General features: G+C 26.0%; 1 protein-coding gene and 3 pseudogenes across 3 annotated transcripts in view; 1 reads left to right on the top strand and 3 right to left on the bottom strand.

The window, feature by feature from the left end:
* LOC136075030 (NACHT, LRR and PYD domains-containing protein 6-like) overlaps positions 1–1015 on the top strand; it is a 39727-nt gene extending 38712 nt beyond the window's left edge. For all 3 annotated transcript variants that reach the window (XM_065787252.1, XM_065787250.1, XM_065787251.1), the window contains one exon: positions 328–1015. The gene's annotated coding sequence lies outside the window, so the exon portion shown is untranslated. The remainder of the gene's footprint in view (positions 1–327) is intronic.
* A 17507-nt stretch (positions 1016–18522) lies between these two features.
* Positions 18523–20358, bottom strand: LOC136073982 (NADH-ubiquinone oxidoreductase chain 5-like; annotated as a pseudogene).
* Positions 20359–22504: 2146 nt separating this feature from the next.
* LOC136074746 (ATP synthase subunit a-like) lies at positions 22505–23207 on the bottom strand (annotated as a pseudogene).
* Positions 23208–23363: 156 nt separating this feature from the next.
* On the bottom strand, positions 23364–24171 carry LOC136075031 (cytochrome c oxidase subunit 2-like; annotated as a pseudogene).
* Positions 24172–25494: the final 1323 nt, after the last annotated feature.

The raw sequence follows: 25494 nt of genomic DNA on the forward strand, positions 1-25494 counted from the left end.
ATTTAAATTAACAAAATTAAAAAATTGTGTATATTTTTATAATTTTTTTAAAGAATTATTTTATTTAAAAGTTTCACTATTTTAATATTTTTATATATCATTTTAATTTAGTATTAATTTATGTCTATAATATTATTATGTAAAATAAAATCTGTTTAATAAAAATAAAAAATTGTATATGATTATTTATTCAATCATTAAATTAATAAAAATTAATAAAATTATGTTTATGAATATGTAGAATATTATAATATATGTTATAATTTTGATTATTATTTTAATAATTTATTTGTTTATTTTTATAATTAATATTTATTTTTACTTTAGATCGTCTAAGAAAAAGTTAAGATCGAAAAGATTTATTCGTTGAATGTTTTTATGAAAGTCAATCATCATTTACTGATGAAATAAAATCAATTGTTGATCAACAACGATGGTGGAGTATTTGGATTTACGATCGAAAAACTTCTTACAAAATTTCTTGCGAAAATTATTTCATAAATCATTACTTAAAATCTGGAAGAAAGTTATCGGCGTTACGTGTTAATAAAAATATGTTAAGTGATGAAGAAAAAATCTTTTAATACAATGTTCAACTGATGTTCGCGATGTCTACTTTCATCGTTCAATTAATTTCGAAGGATGGAAACCGAAAGATAAGATTAAAATGTTGTGGATATGGATCTCAGATTATTTAATAACAAAAAAAGATTTTGAAGAGAATTTCCTTCCGTGGATTAATCTTTGTGAAGAATTAATTCTTTACCTTCACAACGACATTGATTTTATTAAAGAAATTTGTGAATGGATTCGTTGTTCAAATATCAAGAAGTTTAAGATCTACTACCGTGAAAAATATTTTTATAACCTCGAAGAATTAAAAAACTTTACTACACGATAAAATATTTAATATTTTAAATATATTTAAAAAAAAACAATAATCATAAATAAATAATGAAATATTTGATGTATTAATTTATAATAAATATGTTTTTAAATATACAAATTAATTTTACTAGTTTATTAGATTTATTATTTAAAAGTTTAAATTTTTATTAATAAAATATCATAAAATAATTCGTTTTCAAATATATTAATAGTTATAATTATAATATAAATTAATAAATTATTAATTTATTGAATATAACTATTATTATGGTATATAAAATAAAATAAAAATATAAAAAAAAAAACTTTATATTTATATTATATTCTCAGTTTTTAGTTATTATGTTATTAATATATAATTTTTTAAATAATATTGTTTATAAATATTTGTTAAATATTTTATGTATACTTTTATTTTTTATTATGTTTAAGAATTTTTACTAAATATGGAAATTAAATATATCTTTTTTTTAATTTTGATATAATTTCTTTTCAAATAGTATCGTACTATATTTCAGATAAAGTCATAATTTTTTGATTTGGTTAAATTTTGAAAAAATTTAATTTTATAATAAATATAAAAATTATTTATATATTTATTTTGCACTTTTTATACACTTTTTACACGAATTAATGTTGATAAAAAATAGTTTTTCAAGGTTTTCGCCATTGTTTATTTAAGAGATATGCGTCGTCAAGAAAATAAAAAAATTCGATGGTTTAAGTAGAATTTTTCGTCGAAGCTTTTCAGTTCGAAATTTCATGTTTCATCTCACGTTTTTACTTTGTTTTGAACCGTCTTTAAATTTTATTTAATCGATCAAAATTTTATAAAATATAAAATTTCAATAAATATTAAAAGAAATATTTTAAGTTAATATATATTTTTTTTAATAGTTTTCATTTTTTTTGTAAAAAGTTTATTTAAAATTTAATTAAACCTTTTTTTTTTACGACCAACAAATAGTTCAAAGGGGTCGTCCAATAACGTACGCTCATAGGGGAAAGGGGGAGGTCATCAAAAAGCGTATAGGGGGAGGGGGAGGGGTTCAGTTTAGAAGTACGTACCTCGATTTTCTAATTTATCACAATTAACCAGCTAATCAATAAAAAGTTAAAATTTTGACTAAAGATCCTAGTTTGCCAACATAAAAGGATGTATGGTATAAGGAGTAGAGGTTTCTCTCTACGCACACACATGCGCAAACGCCCTTAGGATTTTTTTTTATGTTCTACATAGGATACTTTCACATCGTGCAAACTCCAAACTTAAGTATGTTTTTACCTATGCCAAATGAGGAGGCCTTGCAAAAAATTGGGTTTGCGGAGGCCTGGAAACAAAGAGCTCTAAAAAGCTTGTCCCTACCCATATGTGAAGGCACTAATGTAATAAAATTTTCAACTTTGCTACTTAAATTTATCGACAGATTTTAATATTTGTAGAAAAATATTGTAAATTACAAAAGTTATGACCATGCAAATTTTCCGACTCCCTAAAATGTGTAAACTTTGCAGGGTCATAACTTTTGTTTATTACAAAATTTACAATATAAGATGTAAAATCTGTCAATAAATTTAAATTTTGTTTTAGATAGTAACGTTGAAAATTTTACTACATATTGCCCTCACGTACGGGCAGGGGCACATCCCACACCTTAAATGTTGGCCCTGAGTAAAGCATCTTTCAGGGAATCTATTTTTTTAGTTGATAAAAAGCAGGTTTAGCAGCACTGTTGTTAAAGGGGTACCCCCTCTGATTTTAAATCTGACCATTTTTACAAAAAATGATTATTGGTAACATGCTTATATTAAATTTGGAAAAATGCACCAACTTTTTTTTTGAAAATCCGTATTGTTGCCACGTTAACCACAAAATATCCCTAAAACGACCAAAAATTGAATAGAATTTTTATAACTTTTTCTCACCACCACAACAGGACGACGAAGTTTAAGGTCAAATTTTTTAACACTTCATGAAAATTTCATTAAAAAAATATCATACGGTTCTTAAAATATATTGGCCGGCGTCCACAAATTGCTATTCTGAGAGAAACTCGATTAAAGTAAAAACTTTAAATACAGTAATATTTTATTCGTAAAATAGGTAAAAAAAATAATCCAAATTTTCAAAATCCACCAGGTACAGACAAGTCATCATTTTTTTCAATTTTTTTGTCATTTTTTTTCAATTTTTTGGCACATAAAATTGCTGTCTTGACTTATTATCAGGGTTTATTCAATATTCAGCATTTCTTTTTCTTTCATTATTAAATACTTGGCATCCTGCAATCATATGAAATCCTGGTTCCATGTTCAGTTCTTTAAAAGCATCAAATGATGCTTTTGCTCCAATATCAAAGTAAGCAACAGCATCATATACGCCTTTTTCTAATTGGGTAAGCGAGACAAATGTTTGTTTTGGTATACCCAAATCATTCTACTAAACGATTCATTAGTATTTTGTGTTTTGCCGTGCAAAAATTTTTGTCTTCGCTTAACTCTTCAAATATATATCTCACTTTCATAATAACGTCCATTGGTAAACCCGGTCCTGGCTTATATGTTGTTGTTTTATTTATTTTATCAGCATCGTTATGCACCAGCTGTCTAAACCAGTAGGGCAGTGTGGAAAATGTAAGCTATTATTTTTCGATGAGTCCGCATGAAATAGCGATGCTAACACTCCTGCCTTCATTTCCTTTAGGTTACCTGCATTTTTTCTGATTGCAACTCCAACAAAATTTTGTAAGCGATCAATTGTCGCATTTGTAAGACGTCCTTTACCACCAAGGCCTTTTTCTGTTTTCTTTAAATTCCGCAGCCGTGTTCCAACTCTCTTTTAATAATGTCTCTTTTAATAATGTCAAACGCATTCCAGCTTTTCAATTTTTATATCAGGGTATGTATTTTTAACGTTCATGTAACTTTTACTGTCTCCATCACCTAAATATTGAATATATCTTAACTGGCGATTATCAATAAAACGCTGAAAAACACGTTTTGCTCCTTCTGGCTCCATACCACCAGCAGAACCTTGGTAATTATACATACAAACATGGGAATTTCTCCATTTTGCATAAGCATTTGGATTAGATTTTTGAAGGTCTTGATTAAAACTACAACCTATACAATATCTAAACATGACTTCAACATCTAACACTTTGCCACTAACAGTAGAGATAACAGAAAAGACTCAAACGAGGATATTCAGCAATGATTATCCTCGTTTGTGCAATATACCATTGCAAGATACACAAATATCAGTTGGTGCCAAAGATGTTTTTTGCAATTTACTTGCAGCATTTATCATTGTTTGTTCTGCTACAGTTTTAACAGCTGTTGCAATTATTTTCAGTAGTTTTTTAAAGTTGTTTTTGGTCAAAGGCTTAGGTAAATTCATAAAAGTGCAAAACTTTTTTATGCCTGCATATCCATGGCCCAATAGTCGCATGCAATAAATTATTAGCTTATTATTATCAAATCCTTTTTTATTATTACCATTGATAGAGGTGTAGAACTGATGAAGATAGTTGCAATCTTTTTTTTGACTCTTAAGATATAACATGGAAGATAAGCCATGTCATTTATTATATCTCTCACCTAATGAGAGTACCACATTCTGGACACAGAAAAGAATTTAAAACAGAAACTAAAACAGCAACATCAATGATACGATAACCAGATATACAAGGTTTCAAAACAAGTGTATCTTCTAAGTCTTCAACTTTTTGAGACGAAGCTGACAAATTAAGTGAGTTTTCATTATTTTGTTACAAAACACAAGTGCTGTTAGCAGCATTAAAATTAATTGTTGGCAACTCAATACTAACATTATCAGAAACACTATCAATGTTCACAGATTTATTATGATTTCCCATAAATCTTTTCCTTTTACGGTGAGTTTGTGTACGTTGCTTCACTCGACAATCTTTTCCCATTTTCACTTATAAAACTAAGCTGATAAAACAACATTATAACTGATTTAAATTGTCGTACTTGATGTAGCAACCTTAACAAAAGTTCTAGAGAAATTCATAAAGAAGCTGTTCAAGCTTTTACATGACAATTATAACACACATTTGGGTTGGATAAAGGTAAAATATAGGATGTATACAGTTAAACTAGTGCGTTGCTATGGCTTTGCTAGGGACATCACGTAAAAATAGTTTATTTAAATAGACAAATTAAGATAGTTATAGGTTAATTTGCTACTTTTAAAACAATTTTCATAATCAAACACAGGTAAAAGTAGTTAAAAACAATTTTTTTTTTTTTGAAAATATTAAAATTTTAAGGGGGGATAGCCCCTTAATCGGTCAGAGTTCCCCTCAAAGAAACGTGTCATTAAGGTCTCAAAAAATCTTCCAAATTTACTGCTAGGTTTTGCTAAATTAAATCGCTTATTAAATTAGCACAAAGTAACAAAATTGCTGTCCCCCCCCTCAAGGCCATGCGCACACATTTACATAATGTAATTAAACTTTATTAATATTAATATTTGTATATATACTTCAAGACGTTTTGAAATCGCGCAAACAAAGGGATTTGGGGTTGTATAAAGCATCTAAGGTACCTCCTCCACCTTTTTTTATTTAATAAACTTTTTAATTGGAAAAAAAAAAGTTTATTAAAAAAAAAAAGGGGGGGGGGCGGTATTTGAAAAACGTAAGTACTTTTTATGGGGGTGGGAACTTAAAAGTACGCATGGCAGTAGGGGGTGGAGTGGGTCAAATTTCAAAATTTTTGGCGTACTTACTTTATGGACGACCTCTGATATAATGTTTCTTAACTGGTTTTAAGTTCTTTTACAAATTATTTTTTGTTCTCTCTCTCTGCTAAATATCAGTATTAAACCGTCATTTTAAGGTATAAAAATTTAATTAAAAAGAATAATTTAAATTCTTTCACTTAAAACCAAATAAAAAATACAATAAAATAATTCAAACTATTAAAAAAAAAAATTTCCAGAATAACAGGCCGTATGCTAGTATTTCTAAATGTGGCTAGAAATAAAGTTTCGTTGCACATATTTGGTGTCTAACTTCTAATCTTTCTAAAGACTGAAATATATATATTTTGTTGTAAAAACAAAATGTTTACAGCTTTAACTTCATGGATAAATATTTGCCGGGGAAACACAAGGGATAAAGTCAGGGAGCGGTATTTTGCATATGCGAAAATTTTATTGAAAACAATATTAAATCATTGTAAGTAGTTATAAGAGAGAAAGCATTTCCATTCTAAGCGCCCTCCCCCTACTCCCCTACTCCCCCTCCCCACTCCTTTAATTTTTAAACTAGCTGATATTAGTTAAATAAAAATAATCACACGACGTCAAAAATTTTGTATTTTTACATTTTAAAAATTTTTTTATTAAAAAAATTAAAAATAAAAATACCAGGAATAGAGTTTTAAAAATTATATTTAAAAAAGTCATATTTATAAGTCAGTGTTTTTATTTAAATTCTCTTTCGTATTTTTTCACTTTTGCAAAAATCTGAGCATCACAAACTTTTTCTATGTCAAGAACATTATTTATCTTGCAAAGATTTTTTACCTTAACAACTTTGGTTTTAAAGATAAAACGTCAAATGTAATAATTTTATGCATGGCAAACAAATATTAACGCTCTGTTATATATATAATGACCAAAACATAATGATCTTTTATAATTTACTGCAAATTTCAATGGGACAATGATCAGAAACAAAATCAACTTATGATAAATTATGTTGGCGAGTATACCAGGTATAAATATGTGGTGCAATTGTAACAGTAAGTATTATTATATTACACTTTTTATATTTGTTTTTTTGTTTTATACTTTTTTACAGAATATATCATATGAATCTTTATTGATGAGGAGATTTTTTAACAATGTTGTTTTGAACACACCTTTAACAAATTTTTTGTAGCAACGTGAATGATAACAAACTTTAATAGCAGAACAATGTTTACAAAAAATCGCTCATTGCTACCTATTTTCAATAAAAAATTTGTTTTACTTTCATATTCATCTGCAAGTCACAACTTGGCAGCATTGAATGATAATGATTAAATTGATTTTGGGATTTTTTACAAACCTTTTTAAATAAAATATATTATTAAATATTATCTAATACATGTTATAATCATTCAGTGAAAAACTACACAAAATAAGTACAAGAATTTACTCTTTTAAAAAAATCATTTCGCGTAAATCATTTAGAGTAAATTACTGCAAAATTGCTAATAAAAGACAGAAAAATTATAACAAGATCATAGTATTTTAAGCATGCTTTTTTACAGATTACCCATATTCTTGATAGTAAATTATCAAACTTTGATACTTTTTTTTTTTAAATTTGACGGATAAAACTTTTAAGTGAGGCGTGAACTCCACAAATTTGTCTATTTTTTCTTTGTAGGAGGTATCGAGTTTTTTTTTTTTTCCTCTCCATTTTTGCCGTATAAAAATATAAATACAACCAATATTTCCAATATACAGATGGCCGGGGCAAGAAGAAGACAATTTGTCTTATCGCCAAACCCCGAGATTGATTCCGTAAAAATAAATAATTTCGTATAGAGTATATAAACGTTACCAATATATATAAAATAAGACTTTATTTTTAAAAACATAAAACGAAACAAAAAGTTACAGGGTCATAAAGAAATATTTAAAAAAAAAAAAAAAAAAAGAAAATTTCTTTTAAAGTAATAAAATAATCAATAAAAAGTAAAATAACAAATTCTTAGAAATAAATATTAAATAAATAAGTATATAAAGATTAATATAAATTTGCACAAAGTAAAACTTGTAATAAAATTGAAAAAAAAGGTTTTTAACAACTTTTTTTTTTTCTTTTTAATTGATTAAGAATAAATACTAAAATTATTAATGAAACACAGAATTGAGAAGAAATTGAATCTTTCCATTTAAAAAAAATATATATATATTTATATGTATATATCTATATATATATATATATATATATATATATATATATATATATATATATATATACATATATATATATATATATATATATATATATATATATATATATATATATATATATATATATATATATATATATATATATATATATATATATATATATATATATATATATATGTATTTAAGCATGCTTCAACTAATCCATAAAAGGGTTGACAAAGATAAACTTTAAACTAAATCGAAAAAACTTATCTGTGTCACCCAAAAAAGTCAAGCACTCCATCACCAACTAGGAGCATTTGCTTCAATTTTACTTTAAATTCGTCAAGAGTTTCAAGAGTTTTAAGTTTATTAGATAGGACTTTATGCCATACTTTTGGTCCTCTAATGGATAATGAAAACTCAGTTGCGGCATAAAAACTTTTGGGGTGAATATGGGTGTTGTTTGAGTATCTGGTTAAGTATCTATGTTGATTTATTTTGAATAACGAATTAAAAATGTTTAGTGTTGTTCTTTTATTAACTTTATACATGAAAATTAAAAGATGAAAAATATTTATTTGGTAGACATTGAGTATACTCAGCTTTATAAATAGTTCTTTGAAGTGAGTAAAACGGCCTACATGAAATATTATTCTCATTGCATATTTTTGTTTATTGAAAATATTTTTTAATTTTGTTTTGATTTGTGCTACACCAAGCAATGTTTGCGTAATTCAGATAACTATGAACAAAGGAGAAATATAACAATTTTAAACTAGTTTGATTTAAAAATGGCCTTGCTTTATAAAGTAGGCCAGTATTTTTTGAGAATTTACTTTCAAGATAATGTATATGATTTGTCCAAGTAACGTTTTCGTCAAGAAGTACTCCTAAAAATTTTAATGATTGTTCTCTTTTCATAAATTGACTGCCAATATAAAGTTTTGGAAGTTTTAAAGGGATTTTATCGCGTTCATGAAAGCGATAGAATAAAGAATACTTTGTTTTATCTAAATTAATTGATAATTTATTTGCACTAAGCCATTTTGTGAGTTTTATGAGTTCCATGTTAACTGAATTAAACAAAATGTTAATATCGTGACAAGCGTGAAACAAATTTGTATCATCCGCAAACAAAATAGTGTCTAGTAACGTACAAGATTTGCTAAAATCATTAATATGAATTTAAAATAAAAGTGGTCCTAAAATTGACCCTTGTGGAACACCACATTTTATATTCATATTACCAGTTTTTCCGCAGCTAAATGAAATGTATTGTTTCCTATTTGACAAATAGCTTTGAAACCATTTAAAATTTAAGTGCTTAATCCCGTAATTTTTTAGTTTATTTAATAGAATATCAACAGTGTCGAACGCTTTGCTAAGATCAATAAATACACCTAGCGTATATTTATTTTCATGAAATGCCTGAAAAATAATTTGAAGAAGATGAATAATTGCTTGATCTGTGGAGTGATTTTTTTAAAATGCAAATTGTTTGATATAAAGAGTATTGTTATTTTCTTGAAAGGTAAATAGTCTATGATACATAATGTATTCTAATAGTTTTGAAAGACAATGTAGTATTGAGATTGGCCTGTAATTGGAAACGCTGGTATCATCTCCAGATTTAAAGACTGGTACCATCCTTGCAAGTTTAAGTATATCTGGAAAGATTCCTTGTTCAAGAGACAAAGTAAAAATATGCTTGAGCGGAGATTTTAAATAAAAAATTGATTTTATTATTACATTACTGCAAACATCCCAACACAGTATTCAGCAACTAGATCAAACAAAATTTAACCAAAATTAACTTGCTGAAAATAATAGTAGTAACGTATTTGTGTCTCCTAATTTTATTAAGATTGGTAGGTCAATGGTCCCCTATCTGTACTATTTGAATTAAAAAGGTTCTAAGAAGTGTTAAAAAATTTAAAATGCAATGCAAAGTACCTTCTTTAAACCTCCTCAGGATTTCAATTGGAGAATAAAGTGTCATTTCGTCCAATGAAGTTAAAACTTTGGCACAGTTAGGCTCATCAAAACCACCACCTTTATAGCCATGCCTGATAACCTTTTTCTTTTCAAGAACCTCCATCAAATTTTTATCAGTGAATAGAAAATCAATAATTTTACTAACATGGTGTTCATAAATATCATAATCAGGTGGTGTAAATATTGTGATAATTTCTTCAGTCAATTTCTCATCCAACAGACATGGATAAGTAACATTTTTATAATATTGCATCTGTATACAAGGTTATCAAATTGGTATTTTGAACTCCTTTTTCATCCTCGGCCAACCACAATAGCAACACGAGTATTTTCCACCTTGACCCTTCATTATAGAAAATAACTTATTGGTATTGCTTACTTAAAATATAAAATAAAAGTGAAATAAGATACTTACTGATATTCCAATGATTAAGTTGATCAATTTGAGGTCAGAAGCCAAGGTAAACTTCAATTAATTGAGTTGAAGGAGTTGAAAAAGTGTTTTCAGATTGTGATGATAAGTAATTAAGGCGATTTTGAACAGTTTTTTTTTTGGGTCATTTTGAACATTTTTTTTTTTGATCATTCTTCTCCAAAGATAGACACTTTTTGTCTTTATCAACCCAACAGAAACATATCCATTTCCTATTTTCTGAATGAAATCTTGCTTTTTGCAGACTCATTTTGTTCAAAAACGTTTTTAATTAGTATTTTCCGTAGTAGATTTTTTAAATCTTGTAAATCAATACTCTAACAAATAGTTTAATTTAAACAAATTATCAGACGATCGACGTAATTTATTGAGACTAATTAATGTGTTTATGCCATTAATTTGATATTAGATCATTTGTAATTAGTAATATTAAAAATATATTTTGACACTCAAAAGATAAAGCCATATAAAGTTAGGACCCCCTCATTTTTTGAAGGTTTTTAATATTGTTTTTAATATAATAACATGGTCAAAAAATGAAAAAAGATGCGGTTTTTAATTCGTTTTCAAGGGTTCCATTTCATGTCACTGCTCGAAAGAGTGGTTAAAAAAAAAACCTGAAGTAAAAATAATTTCAACTTAAAACCTCTATAAAAGAGCAGTGCGTACCATTGTCGGTATTTTCTAAACTATTTTTTTCATGTTCTAAAAATAAGTTCTCAAAAGGAAAGAGTGTCTATTGTTATTAGAATTAGATCATTTCAGATTAGCCATAAACAGCTGATTACAAATGGGTTGATATGACCCGTTGTTTTAAAAAAGATGGCAAATACTCGAGTTTTAGAGTAGCGACTATTTCCTGAGATGACCCCAATTTTAATTGGTTTAAAACTTATAATTACGTTTAGTCCGAAACAATTTCGTTTTGTATGCCGGTGTCACGTTAAAAAAGTAGATCGTTAAGTAAGTAGAAAAAACGATATTCTGGGCATGCGTTAGATTACAGATACTTATTTAACGTATTATTAAGTCAAGTTAAATAAGTAGATAGTTAAATAAGTAGAAAAATTGAACAATCAAGGCATTTTTTGTTAACCCAGACGAACAAATTAAAAATAAAAATACGCTAACCGAACTAAAAGCATTTACTTCGTGATGCGAATTGTTATTATTTTACGGCATTTTTGTTGTGATAGTTTACGACTTTTAATAACATTTAACTCACGAGGTATATTTTAGCAGTAATTTATATCTTTATAGTATAGTATGACAAGAAACATATTTTTTAAAAGTCACTACAGTCAAGGAGGCTGCTTTAGTTGTAGTTACAGCCCTCTCTCAACTCTATAACTCCGAAACACAAACCATGACGAACAAGACCGCTACGCGGAGAAACAAGATGAGCGCAGTACTACCGGCGAGATGGTGGTGATCGAACTCGGAACTTCTCGATTATGAGGCGAGCGCTCTACCACTACACCACTACTGCAATACCGTTGAATAACAACCTAGACTGGTTTTATTCGACAATTTTAGCGGTTTTAATGTATGTATAGCACAATAATAGTTTACTATTTCTTATTATGTGAATATTTTGCATAAAAATGACATTAAAGAAACGACCCACTTCATGCTACACTAAAACATTATTTTGAAAATAACATCAAAAAATCCTTACACAATATAAATAGCAAAATAGCATGGTCTTTAAGTCTTTTTGAAAAAAGTTAACTTGGTTGAAACTTGGACATTTTGAAAAAATAATAATAATAAAAATACCTACTTTTGTGCCAGAAGAGTACTTAATAAATGCATTGATCAATATATGTCATTGAATTGATTTACAAAATGAACTCTAATTGTGTGCCAGAAGGATTTGAACTTTTAAATTATATAAATGTTAAAAATGTTAAAACAGCCATGGTATCAACATGCCAGAATAGTCTATACTTTCACAATACTCTATAAAAAATGGATCAAGTAGGGGAGATGGGGGCGCAGTGATCGCCGTAGCAGTGTTTTGAAAATTGCGCAGAACCTGAAAGAGATGTAAAAACTTATTAACTACGAAACACATGTAGAACTATCTGGCTTTTGGAATATATAAATATTTTGATTTAAAAAAATGATAAACATGAATAATTTTAACTTTTAAACAACCCTCTCAAAAGATCAATGTACCCCAAACTATGGGGTACTATGATCTCCGACATATAAGATCAATGGATCTTATATGCGTAATATTATCTAAACGTTTAACACTTCTATAACTAAATCTTGTAAATAATTTAGTCAAAGAGTAATATTGTATAACATATAATACATCTAAATTTTTTAATTATTTTTTAAATATAGCAGTTAAACCCACTAGTCTAATTTTTCATTAAAAAATGTATAAATCACAGCAGCTATAAGTTACCCGCTTTATATACGTTTAAAACTTTACAACAACTTGAAATTTATAAGAACTGAAATATAAAAACTGAAATAAATATACAACTTTTAAGTTTACAAAACTTGTTAAAAGTACAATACTTTGATTAAGAATATTTCATCATTTGTGAAAGTCAAGTTGTGAAGCAGCTTTTGGTTTACATTGTTTTTTATTCCTAAGCAAGTAATTCTTAGTTTCTTTCTTATCTTTTGTGGAGACTTTTGTTGATTTTTGGTTTGCTTCAAAATTTTCTTTTTTTTTGACAAACGAATTTCATTTCTGACAGGAGTATCAATCAAGATCCTTGTTTTTAACTGCCTACTTTTAACATTTTTTTTTCTGGCAGATGCTTTTGGGTAAGGTTTTGAAACCTCAGGTGAGATTATAGAAGCAACACTTGTTGACACTTTGTTTAAAATACTTGCTTCAATACTTACTATAGTTATTTCTGACTCTATGTGATTAACATGTGCTGGTATCATTTCAGATTCCATGTTGTTGACAGGAGTGATAGTAACTGTATCTGGAGCAGCTCTATCTGTAACTGATGATGGTAAATATTCGTCATCTTTAAAAATTTCAGAATTGAATGGCTCAATGCCAGCTACTCTAAATCCTGTCTGTATATTAGATGGTGAGAAAGCTTTTGTATACGGTTCTCGAACTATTGAAACAATATCATAAATGGTCATTGGTCTTGGGTTTGAAACCATCCAATTATCACATGCAGAATTGTAAAACCTTTTCAATGGTCCAAAAACAGTTCTATCTAATGGCTGCAATTTATGGCTGCAATGGGGAGGAAAACTTATCATTGTAACTCCGTGTTGAATTGCAAACTCCAAGCCTTTAACAGAAATATGACTTTCATGACTGTCGAGAAGTAACAAAACTGGAGATTCCTGAGAACAGTTTGAATATTTAACAAAATGTTTAATCCATTCTATGAAAATTTATGAGTTCATCCAACCAGAAGGATTTGCAAATCCCACACATCCAGGAGGTCCTTCCTTAATCATGTAATCATGAAACTTTACCCTAGGAAAAATAAATAACGGAGGAATGGAATTTCTAATAGCATTAGGGGCACAACATGCAGTTACCAATGTTCCTCGTTCTGCAGATGTGATTCTTCCAACTTGTTTGATTCCTCTACCAGCTAAAACCTTTACCGGCTTTTGAACGGTTGTTAAACCAGTTTCATCAACATTATATATACAGTTAGGATTATATTTATATCAATTTCTTACCGTTTTAAGATTTTGAAAAAACTCTCTTACAGTGTGTTTGTTAAAAGCTGTTGATCGAGCGAAGCTCGTTGCTTCAGGTGTTCGTAGAGACAACTCTGGTTGTCTTTTCATAAAACCTTGCAACCAATCAATGCCTGCAATTTTATTTTTGATCCATGATGATGGGCATATCTTATTGTTTTTTAAAGCAAATTCATATGCCAATAATCGCGTTGACCTAGTTGAAAGGCCATAGTTCATTTTTGATGCAATTAGTAAATAACTTGATAAACTTTTTTCATCTTCTGCTGTAAAAACTTGTCTATTGTTGTAGTTAGGCTTGAAAGCTTCATTTGGATTAAGCCTCTTTTTACGACAATATCTTTTTAAAGTCATTCTATCTATGTTAAACTGACGTGCTACAACATTCAGCTGTGTTCCTTTTAAAACTTTATTAACAGCTACTTTCATTGTTTCACTTGGTATAGCAACTTTATTTGTTTTTTTAATTCTATTTCTAACCATTTTAAGATCTGTAAAAAAATATATCAATAAAAACATATGTTTTTAATAAATGCTAATATTTAACATAATAATATTATGTTAAATATTTTTTAATTATTATGTTAAATATTATTCTTTTGATATTATAAAATAATATTGTTATTATTACTAGCTTATAACATAAGTAGATTTAAAAAATGAAATGCTAAAAGCTATTGTTTGTTTATATATAGTTTTTTTTTAAATTATAAATACAATTCCATTCGTTTAACTGTATTGCTTATAAACAAAAACATGGGGCACTTCGTCTTCTATGGGGCACTTTGATCCTCCGATCAATGGGCCCCGCATAGTCAAAGATCAATGTACCCCAATAGGTATAGGTAACATATTGATAGCAATATCTACTGTATAAATTGCAGCCAAATAAAAATTTTATATTATATTATACACCTAACACTTACAAATTTAAAATAAAATTGTTGTTAACCCATACAGACATCTAAATAAAAATATATTTGAATTATAGTACGATTTAAAAAAATCACTTTTTATGACGAAAAACAATATTTTCTTTATTTTTTTTGACGCTGATAACCTTATGAAAAAATATTACGAATAATCAATTAGGGAAGCATAATGGTTAATTAAATTGCAACCTCACTTCTAGTTAGGCAAAAATAAACGAGTAAAAGCCAAAAGATCATACTGCCCCGGCGATCAATGCGCCCCCATCTCCCCTATCTCATTATAATTAAAAATAGCCGTAATTTTAAATACTACTTTTGTTGTAGCTGTAACAGTAGCTATAGTTAACTGCAACTGCAACAAATGTATGTAAGTAAAGAACTGACTTTAATAACTGTACCTATTAACAATATCTTATATGGAAAACCCTAGCTGATAAAATGAATAATTGATGACAGTAAGAAAAAAACAACTACGAAGTGAGCAAAACAAATCATCATGCCAATAACAAAATAAAGACAAGCATTAGTTAACCTAAATTAGCCAATTCTATAACTTTAAACATCAATAATACACTTACAAAAATAAAATGTGTAATGAACATTTTAAGTATTAACTAAAACATGAATTTTTTAAATATTAACTAAAACATGAATTTTTTAAATATTAACTAAAACATATTTTTAAATATTAACTAAAACAAACCAACAATAAAAAACAAAAAAACATATTTATCTATATTGATTAAATTTAAATATCCAAATAAGTCATAAAAAACAAAAATAATAGGCAGCAGAAATAATAGGATTCATTCACAACCATGAGTACTAAAGACACACCTTTTATGACAGTATAACACAGTAACAAAAGAAACATCTCTAATTTACCATTCTTAATACATTTCAGCTAATGTTACCTCATGTCATTATCTTTTTATATAATAAAACTTAAGTTGATACTGATACAGAAAGCTATTGCATTTCCTTTTAAGAATAGATCACAATCATTTTCATGTGCAACTCTATGCTTTCTAAAAACCGACTGAATTAAAACAACTAAAAATGCAAAAAAAACAAGATATTTTAAAAATTTCAACTTCGACATCCCCTTTTTACAATCATACTAAAAAAATCTAACAGTTTTTGTCAAAGCTTTACCATTACCAGTTTAAACTCTGAACCTTTTTCTTGTTGATTGGTTAAAGGAATATAAGCAGACTTTATCGAATAATCTAAAATTTTAGAGTTTTTTGAAGAGTACCAAAAATCTATAACAAAAAGTAGTTACATAAACTGTTAATTTTTCAATATATTTATTTCAATGATCAGTAATTGCAATAATATATTTTTTTCCAAGTTTTGTTAAGGCAAGAGGTCCAATAAGATCTAGTGGAAGTTTGTGTACCTATGGCCAGATATTTTCAATGCATAAATTCTAGGCCCCAGACTTGTCTACAAATAGCAAAACTGATACAATCACATCTCTATACTAATTACTTTGTATTAGTATAAGTATATTGACTATAAAATATAAAATTCCATCAAGTAGAAGGGTTTAAAAATTAGTGACCCTAGGTACAATAAGCTTTTTTAAAATGTATCTAGGGTCACTTTCTAAAAATTAGGTTCAAATCCATAATAAATTTACATTTAATTTAATCTTAGATTGTTTTCAATAAATATTTCTAGTAATACTTAATAACAAAACTGACTAATAGTTCTGAGCAAAATTGACAAATAAGTCAATGTATAAAATGGAAGTCCCAAAACAACTGTGTATTTTGAGATGCTGAGACATAGTACAAAATTAACTTCAGAAACATAAAATAATATTAAATATACAATAATAATAAACTCTTATTCATAAATTATATAAAAGTTTAACTTAAATAGTGGGTTATATATACACACACCACAAAGTTGACATTTTTTTATTATAATAATTTGTTATTCCATCAGAAACATATTGCTAAACATCTTCAATAGAGTAAGTATAGGCTGGCATTTTAGTTATGTAATTTTAAAAAGTTTTAAAATATGATTACTTTTGTTTTTTTAGTTTATACCTAACGGAAACGGTTAGGGCTATATCCTGTCGGTTTGTGCTATATCCTGTCGTTCAAAAGTACAAATCCGATTTCACTAAAATCGCAGACCTAAAAAAATGTTCATGCATGCGCTCTTTTCGTGTAATTTAAAACAATGTTAAACATAAAAATCGTGCGCCAACTTAAAGCTTATAGTAAGGCTTAGCTTTGTCTTTAAACTTAGCTAAACAGAATAATAAAGATATAAAGTTATAATTAAACATACATAGTTATGGTGAAGCTACAGTTAAGCGGCCTAAAATAATTTTATTTTTTCGCTTGTTGCGCTCTCCTCAGAGGACGCTTTTTAAACATTAGAAATATTAAGTGAAATAATAATAATAAAAAAAAACGCTGCCCCATGCCAAACCCTTAGTCGATGTAGCAGCACTTCCTTGTAGCAGCAGGATATAAGATAGTCGATGTATGACTGAAGCCAATAAATATTTCTTTTGTTTATATTAAAAAGTCACTACTTTGAGCGAATCGAACAATTACAAGCGAAATAATAAAGTTATTTTCGGCCGCTTAACTGTAGCTTTACCATAGTTGTATAATATTGAATATAGTTATATAATTATAATATAAAAAACAAATATGGCTTTTGTTGTTTGTTCTTGTTAGAAAATGTCACCATCATCAGATTCTGTAACAATTTTCATCTGGTAAGAAATAGTAAATCATTTTTTGTTTTGTTTATCAATCATTTATTTAAATTATAATGTTAATGCAAAGTTAGGATTAATAAAAACTTGTTTGACATAAACGTTTGTATGAAAATAAATAAAAGCATAAAAGTTATGATAACTCACAGAATTTTTATATGGTATTTTACATATGTATATTATATATATATATACAATATATATATGTTTATACAAATTTCGATTCATTTTTAGAAGATGATCAACCTTGATCTTCTAGATCAAGATCTGAAAGATCATCCAGGAGATCAAGTATATCTTTTAATATATTTTAAAATATATTTAAAATATATTTATAACATATATTTAAAATAATATATATATATATATTATATATATAAAATATATTTAAAATATATTTTATATAATTTTTAAATATATAACCCTAACCCTAACCCACCAACCGCGGGGCCCCACCAACCCCCCCACCAACCTGGGGGAGTTGGTGCGGCGCGGGGCCCCCTGCGTTAGCCACAGCAGGGGGTGCGCCAGTGCTGCGCCTGGACTGGGGGGGGGGGTCAGGTGATCCTCTTTTAGGAGAGAAGAAAACCGAAGAATTTTTTTTATTCCCTGTTTTTAATGGGTTGAGTGATTTATAAAAGGTAGCTCGTTAAAAGTATGGTGACTAGGAGGGCAATTTAGTGATCATTCTAAAGTATTAGTCTTTTCAATATCTAAATTATTTCAAGAAATAAATTTTTCTTCTGAATAAAGAGCATCAAAAATTACATAAATAAATCAAACCACTCCTATAATAGAAATAATTGAACCTAAAGAACTAATGGTATTTCAAGTAAGTAGGCTGTCTGGAAAGTCTGCATATCTTCTAGGCATTCCTGCTAGTCCTAAGAAATAGACTTTAATTTTTGATATTAATTAAAATGCAAAATATAAAAAAAATACACGTAATTAAAATATAAGAATAAATAGAATTTAAATAAATTTTACTTGATTTATTTGAAATTATACCTATAATTTTATTAAAATAAGATGGTCCTAAACTTTCTAAAATTTGATTATCTATAAGTTTATAAGTAATTTTATACCCTAAAGGACTTAATTTTTTAGAAAAAATGTAATTTATTAGAATATCGAAATATCAATTATTTATAAAAAATAAATAAATACTTCTAAAATAATTGACAAAAATAACGTTTCAAGTCTTATTTAAATTAGTAAATATTTATGTAGCTATAATAATTCCTAGTATACTAAAAAAAAGAGGTAGTAATTTATTAATATTATAAATCATATTAGAAAAATTATCTTTTATAATTATAAATTGAAACATGTAACCAGAAAAAATAGAAAATAATGTTAATAAGATTAATGAAATAATAATTTTATAATCACTTTCATGAATATTAGAAAAATTATTTCTACTTTGCTGTGGGTTGTTAATAAATGTATAATAAATTAATCTTAAAGAATAAAAGGCTGTAATAAACACAGCACTAATGCTAATTCAAACAGAAAAAGATAAAAAATTTGAAAACAATGCTACTTCAACAATTAAATCTTTAGAATAAAACCCTGATAAAAACGGTAACCCTAGTAATGCTATAGATCCTATAATTATAAAAACAAATACTAAAGGTAGAAAATTTTTTAAAGCACCGTACTTTCTCATGTCTTGTTCATCATTTATAGCATGTATAATGGATCCTGCACTAAGAAATAATAATGCTTTAAAAAATCCATGATTTATTAAGTGAAATAAACTTAGATCATAAAAAGAAAAACCACAAATCATTATCATATAACCTAGTTGACTGCAAGTAGAATATGCTATTACTTTTTTTAAATCATTTTGAACCATTCCTATAGTTGCCGAGAAAAAAGAAGTTAAACTTCCTATAATAATGATCAAGATTAACACAGTAGATGAGAGTTCAAATACAGGTGACATTCTGATAATTAAAAATACCCCAGCTGTAACCATCGTAGCTGCATGAATTAAAGCTGAATCTGGTGTAGGCCCTTCCATTGCATCAGGTAATCATATATGAAACCCTAATTGGGCAGACTTTCCTATGACTCCTATTAAAATGAAAAATAATGGAATATAAAGTATAGAAATATTATTAGTAGTAGAAATTATAAATATATCATTAAATTCAAATGATCCTGTAAAAATTCATAGATATATTATTCCAATTAGCAATCCGATGTCTCCTAGTTTATTTATAACCATTGCTTTAATTGCTGATTTATTAGCTTGTATTCTAGTATATCAAAAATTAATTAATAAATATGAGCATAATCCAACCCCCTCTCATCCTATAAAAAGTTGAATTAAGTTTGAGCTTGATATTAATATAATCATAAAAAAAGTAAACAACGATAAATAAGAAATAAATCTTGATAAATGGGGGTCGTTTTCCATATAAGAATAGGAAAATAGATGAACAAAAAATGAAACAGTGATAACTAAAACTAGCATGTTAATGGTTATTAAATCGAACTTTAGATTAAATGAATTATTTAATAATCCTAAATTAAATCAATTTAATAAATTATAGTATAAAAAGTTATTATTAAAATTAATTTCATAAAAAACAATTCAAGAGTTTATAAGTGTTATAATGATAATAACAAAAGAAATCAATTTAGCTCCTTTATTACCAAAAAATCTACCAAATAATCCGCATAATATGCTACTAAATAAAGGTAAAAGAATTATAATTAAAATCATGTTATAAATTTAATATATAAATTAAGAAAGAAATAAAAAATTTAGGGTTTAATAAATAAAACAATGTATAATATAAAATAAAACCTAAATAAATAAAATTCAAATATAAACTATTTTTATTTAAAGAAATAATATTATTTCAAGAGATATAAAAGTTATTATTTTGAAATAAAAGTATTTTTACTATTCTTAAATAAAAACCTATTCCAATACAGGTAATTAATAAACATAAACATCCTGCTATAATATAATTATAATTTATTAAAGTAGAAATGAGAATAAATTTATTTAAGAACCCTAAAAAAGGGGGGATTCCTGCTATAGAAAAAATTATTACAACTAAAGCAATTGTTAAAATTTTATTATTCATTAGGTATCCGCTTAATTCTATAATAAATTCTATATTATTTTTATATAATACTAATATCATAATTATAAATAAGTTTGTAAATAAATAAATAAAAAGATATAATAAACAAATTTCAATGCCTATTATATTATTTAAACTTAATGCTATAATGATAAATCCAAAATTAGAAACACCACTATAAGCTATTAACCTTTTTATTTTAGTTTGATTAAATCCAGCAATAGTTCCTATGATTATTGATAATGCTCCTAAAAGCATAAGCATTTCAAAATTATTATTAAATTTTAATAAAATAGTGAATATAGATAAATTACATAAAGAGGATAATAATAATATCAATACAAGATCTGATCCTTCATAAATGTCAGCAATTCAGTAATGTAAAGGAGCTAAACCTAATTTGAATAGAAGAGAAAGAATTAATATAGAGTTACCAAAAGAATGAAAAGAAGATGTGCTATTAAACACAAAATTAAATAAATTAAAATCCAATAAGATTGAAATTTTAAATAAATAAGCAAGACCCAAAAGAAAAAATCCGGATGAAATGCTGCTTAAAATAAAATATTTTAAACTTGCTTCTAGACTTTTTATATTGTTTCTATTTGAACCAATAAGAATTAATAAAGAAAAAGTTTGAATCTCTACAGATAAATATAGTATTATTAAATTATTAGACAGTATGATTATTGTTACTGACAACAAAATAAAACCGTATAAGATTAGATTTTCTAATTTTAAATGTAAGTTATTTAAAACAATGATAAATATTATTATACTAATTCACAAAAAAGAATTTGTTTTAACAAATTGTGTGATCATAATAAACGAAATTATTAATGGTATTAAACAAAAAAAACTATATTTATTTAAATATAAATTTAATATAACAAAAACTACAAGTGAAAATATTAATAAATTATTATAATCAAAGATCATGAAAATTATTACAGTTAAAGAATCGAACTTTAATTATACCAATCTGAAAGAGTTAGGAACCTCATCAATAGATACATATGTATAAAAACAATCATACAACATCAACAAAATGTCAATATCATGATGCAGCTTCAAAAGTAAAATGACGAGAGTTAGTAAAATGAGAATAATAAATTTTAAGCAAACAGACTGATAAAAATATTGTACCAATAATAACATGAATTCCGTGGAACCCTGTGGCTACGAAAAAAATGGAACCATAAACTGAATCAGATATACAAAAATTAGATTCTAAATATTCTAAAGCTTGTAAAAATGTAAATAATAAGCCTAAAGTAATTGTAATTATTAAACTAATTAAAGTTTGATTTCTGTTTTTTTGAATTAAACTATGATGACATCAAGTAACACTTATTCCTGATGATAAAAGAATAATAGTATTTAATAATGGAATGGAAAACGGATTTAAGGTTACTATCCCTAAAGGGGGTCAATTTATTCCTATTTCTATAGAGGGAGAAAGACTAGAATGGAAAAATGCTCAAAAAAAGGAGAAAAAAAATAATATTTCTGAAATTATAAATAATATAAAACCTAATTTTAAACCTGTTAAAACTAATTTAGTATGAGTCCCTTCTAAACTAGATTCTATAAATATGTCTGTAAATCATAAAACCATGAATAAAATTATTAGAATAAAACTTAATAATAAAGGATAATAAAATCCTTTATGAAAATAGGCAACAGTGTTTAAGGTTAAGTATAATACACCCATTGATATACAAAATGGCCAAGGATTAGGATTTACTAAATGAAAAGGATGATAATGTTTTTCCATTAATGTAAGATTAAACTATCTTTTAAATAAATTAAACACAAGAGAGTAAAAACATAAGCTTGAATAATTAAAACACCTATTTCTAATATAATCATAAATATTATTATCATTAATGGAAATAAATTTAAAAAAGAAGAAGAAAAACATATCATTTTAAATATGAAATCAGAAAGAATAGCTAATAAAATATGACCAGCTGTTAAATTAGCTGCTAAACGCATTCCTAAAGCTATAGGTCTAGAAACATGACTAGCTAATTCTATAAATACTAATAAAGGAGAAAGACCTAAAGGAGCTCCTGTTGGCATAAACATACTTAGATAAGAGCTTTTAAAATTAAAAAATCCAAATATTATTATTGATAATCATATGAAAAACGACAATCCAAAAGTTAATGAAATATGAGTAGTAGGTGGTAAAGTAAAAATAAAAAAATCCTAGTAAATTAATTGATAAAAGATAAAAAAATAAAGTTGATAAAAATAATACAAATATTTGAGAATTATTTCCTAATTTTTCTTTTACAATTTGAAAAAAATGAATAATAATCATTTCAAAAAACAATTGAATCCTTGAAGGGATTATAAAACTAAAATTTAAAGCTATGAAAATTATAAATACAGATAATACTAATACTAAATGAGAATCAAATAAAAACCCAAAAATTTTAATAATTAAAAAGTGATCAAAATAAGAAGACATTATAGTTTTAGTATATTACATAATATAGAAAATTGTTTAAAATTATTTTTATTTGACTCTAAATTATTTGAAATAAATTTATTTCTTATATTAAAAATCAAAAAAAAATTAAAAAAATCTTAAACTTAATAAAATTATTAATAAAAATAATAATAATAGTAAAACAAGATAGTGATTGAAATATAAAGATAAATCTAATTGAGACATTTTAAGTTTTGTTAATTGATCAATTTATAAATTTTTCTTGAGAAACAGAGTAAATAGAAATAGGCATAAAAGAATGATTAAGACCACATAATTCTGAACATTGACCAAAGAATTTACCAGGTCTATTAATAATAAAATTTAATTGATTCAAACGACCTGGGATAGCATCTACTTTTACACCTAAAGAAGGAACAGTTCAACAATGAATAACATCAGCACTTGAAACAATCAATTTAATTTTTGTATTGACTGGCAAAACAAGATCATTATCAGTTTCAAGTAATCTAAAATCACCTTGATTTAAATCTGCAGTAGGAATCATATAAGAATCAAATTCTATGTTTGGTGAAAAATTAGAATATTCATATGATCAATATCATTGATTACCAACTATTTTTACAGTTAAAGGAGGTTCAACATTTTCATCAATAGAATACAATAAAAATAAAGAAGGTATAGCTATAATAATTAATATAATAGCAGGTATTAATGTTCACACAATTTCAATAAAATTATTTTCTAATAAAAATTTATTATAATTTTTGTTAATAATTACAGAAAATAATAATCATCCTACCAATACAAGAATAATTACCATGTAAAACATAGTATCATCATGAAAAAATATTAAATTATTACTACAAGATGAGGCACTTTCCTGAAAAGAGAGTTGGTTTATTTCAGGAATGTCTTTATAAATAAAATTATTAAACAATAAACAAGTGAAAAAACTTATTAAAAATGTTAAATTTTTCATAAACAGAGGGTATTGGATTTGAACCAATACTAATAATTTTGAAGACTATTTGATCTACTTAATCGACCCTCTTTATTAAATAATTACTTTAAATTTTTAGATTCTTTCAAAATTTTTTTATTAGTTTTTTTAATTAACTAGATGAAGCTTTATTCCTTTCGTACTAAAAGTCTAAAGTAATTTTATAATTGTAGATAGAAACCTTCCTGTCTTGCGACGGAATGAACTCAAATCATGTAAGATTTTAAAGGTCGAACAGACCTACCTTCAATAACTACTGCATTATTAGGATATCTTAATTCAACATAGAGGTGACAAACTTTGTTTTTGATAAGGACTCTAAAACAAAATTATCCTGTTATCCCTAAGGTAGCTTTTATCAATTAATCGTTATTTATTGTTTGTTATAATAACGGGTCATTATAGCCTACTATAGTAATTGTTAAATTGTTTAATTATACAATAAATAAATTTATTATATTGCTTATTTTTGTTATTTTTAAAAAACAGTCGCCCCAACTAAACTACCAAACTTTCTAGTTTTAATAATTTTTTATTATTAGTTAAAAACAAAGTTTATAGTAAAGCTCTATAGGGTCTCTTCGTCTTACAATTTTAAATAGCATCTTAACTATTATTTCAATTTTAAAAATTTTTTCTTAAGACAGTGAAAAATTCGTGTAACCATTCATTCTCTCCATCAATTAAATGACAACTAATTATGCTACTTTATTACAGTCAGAGTTACTGCATCCATTTAATATTATTTAAATTAGATTATAATTATTTTTATATCATTGGGCAGGTTTCACCTTCAATATTTTAGAGGGCTATGTTTTTGGTAAACAGTCGATATTTTATTTTGCCGAGTTCCTTAAGAAAAAATTAATTTATTATTTATCCCAACTTGATTTAGGTTTTTACAAAATGTGAACTAAAATTTTCTTGAAAAATATATTAATATATTCCTTATAAATTGAGAAATTGAATTACCTTAATCAATTTATTAAATTAAGAAAAAAATAGGATAAATTTAATTTTACTAATGCTTATATTATTACTCTTTTAAAATTTTCATAATGTATTAAAAGAAATTTCATTACTATTTTCCACAAAAATGATAATAATTGACTATATTATAAAATTATAATTTTTCTAAAGTAAAGTTTTACGTAATTTTTAAAATATAGCTGATTCTAAGCTTATTTGCTTTTTGTCTAAATCATAAATTTATTTCTAAATGTTTATAAGGTTCATTGATGTTGGATATAAATTGTTTTTTACTCGTTAAATAATCTTTGCATTAAATAACTGCTTTTTTTT

Source organism: Hydra vulgaris, chromosome 01, assembly GCF_038396675.1.
Source record: "Hydra vulgaris chromosome 01, alternate assembly HydraT2T_AEP".
Classification (NCBI taxonomy): Eukaryota; Metazoa; Cnidaria; class Hydrozoa; order Anthoathecata; family Hydridae; genus Hydra; species Hydra vulgaris.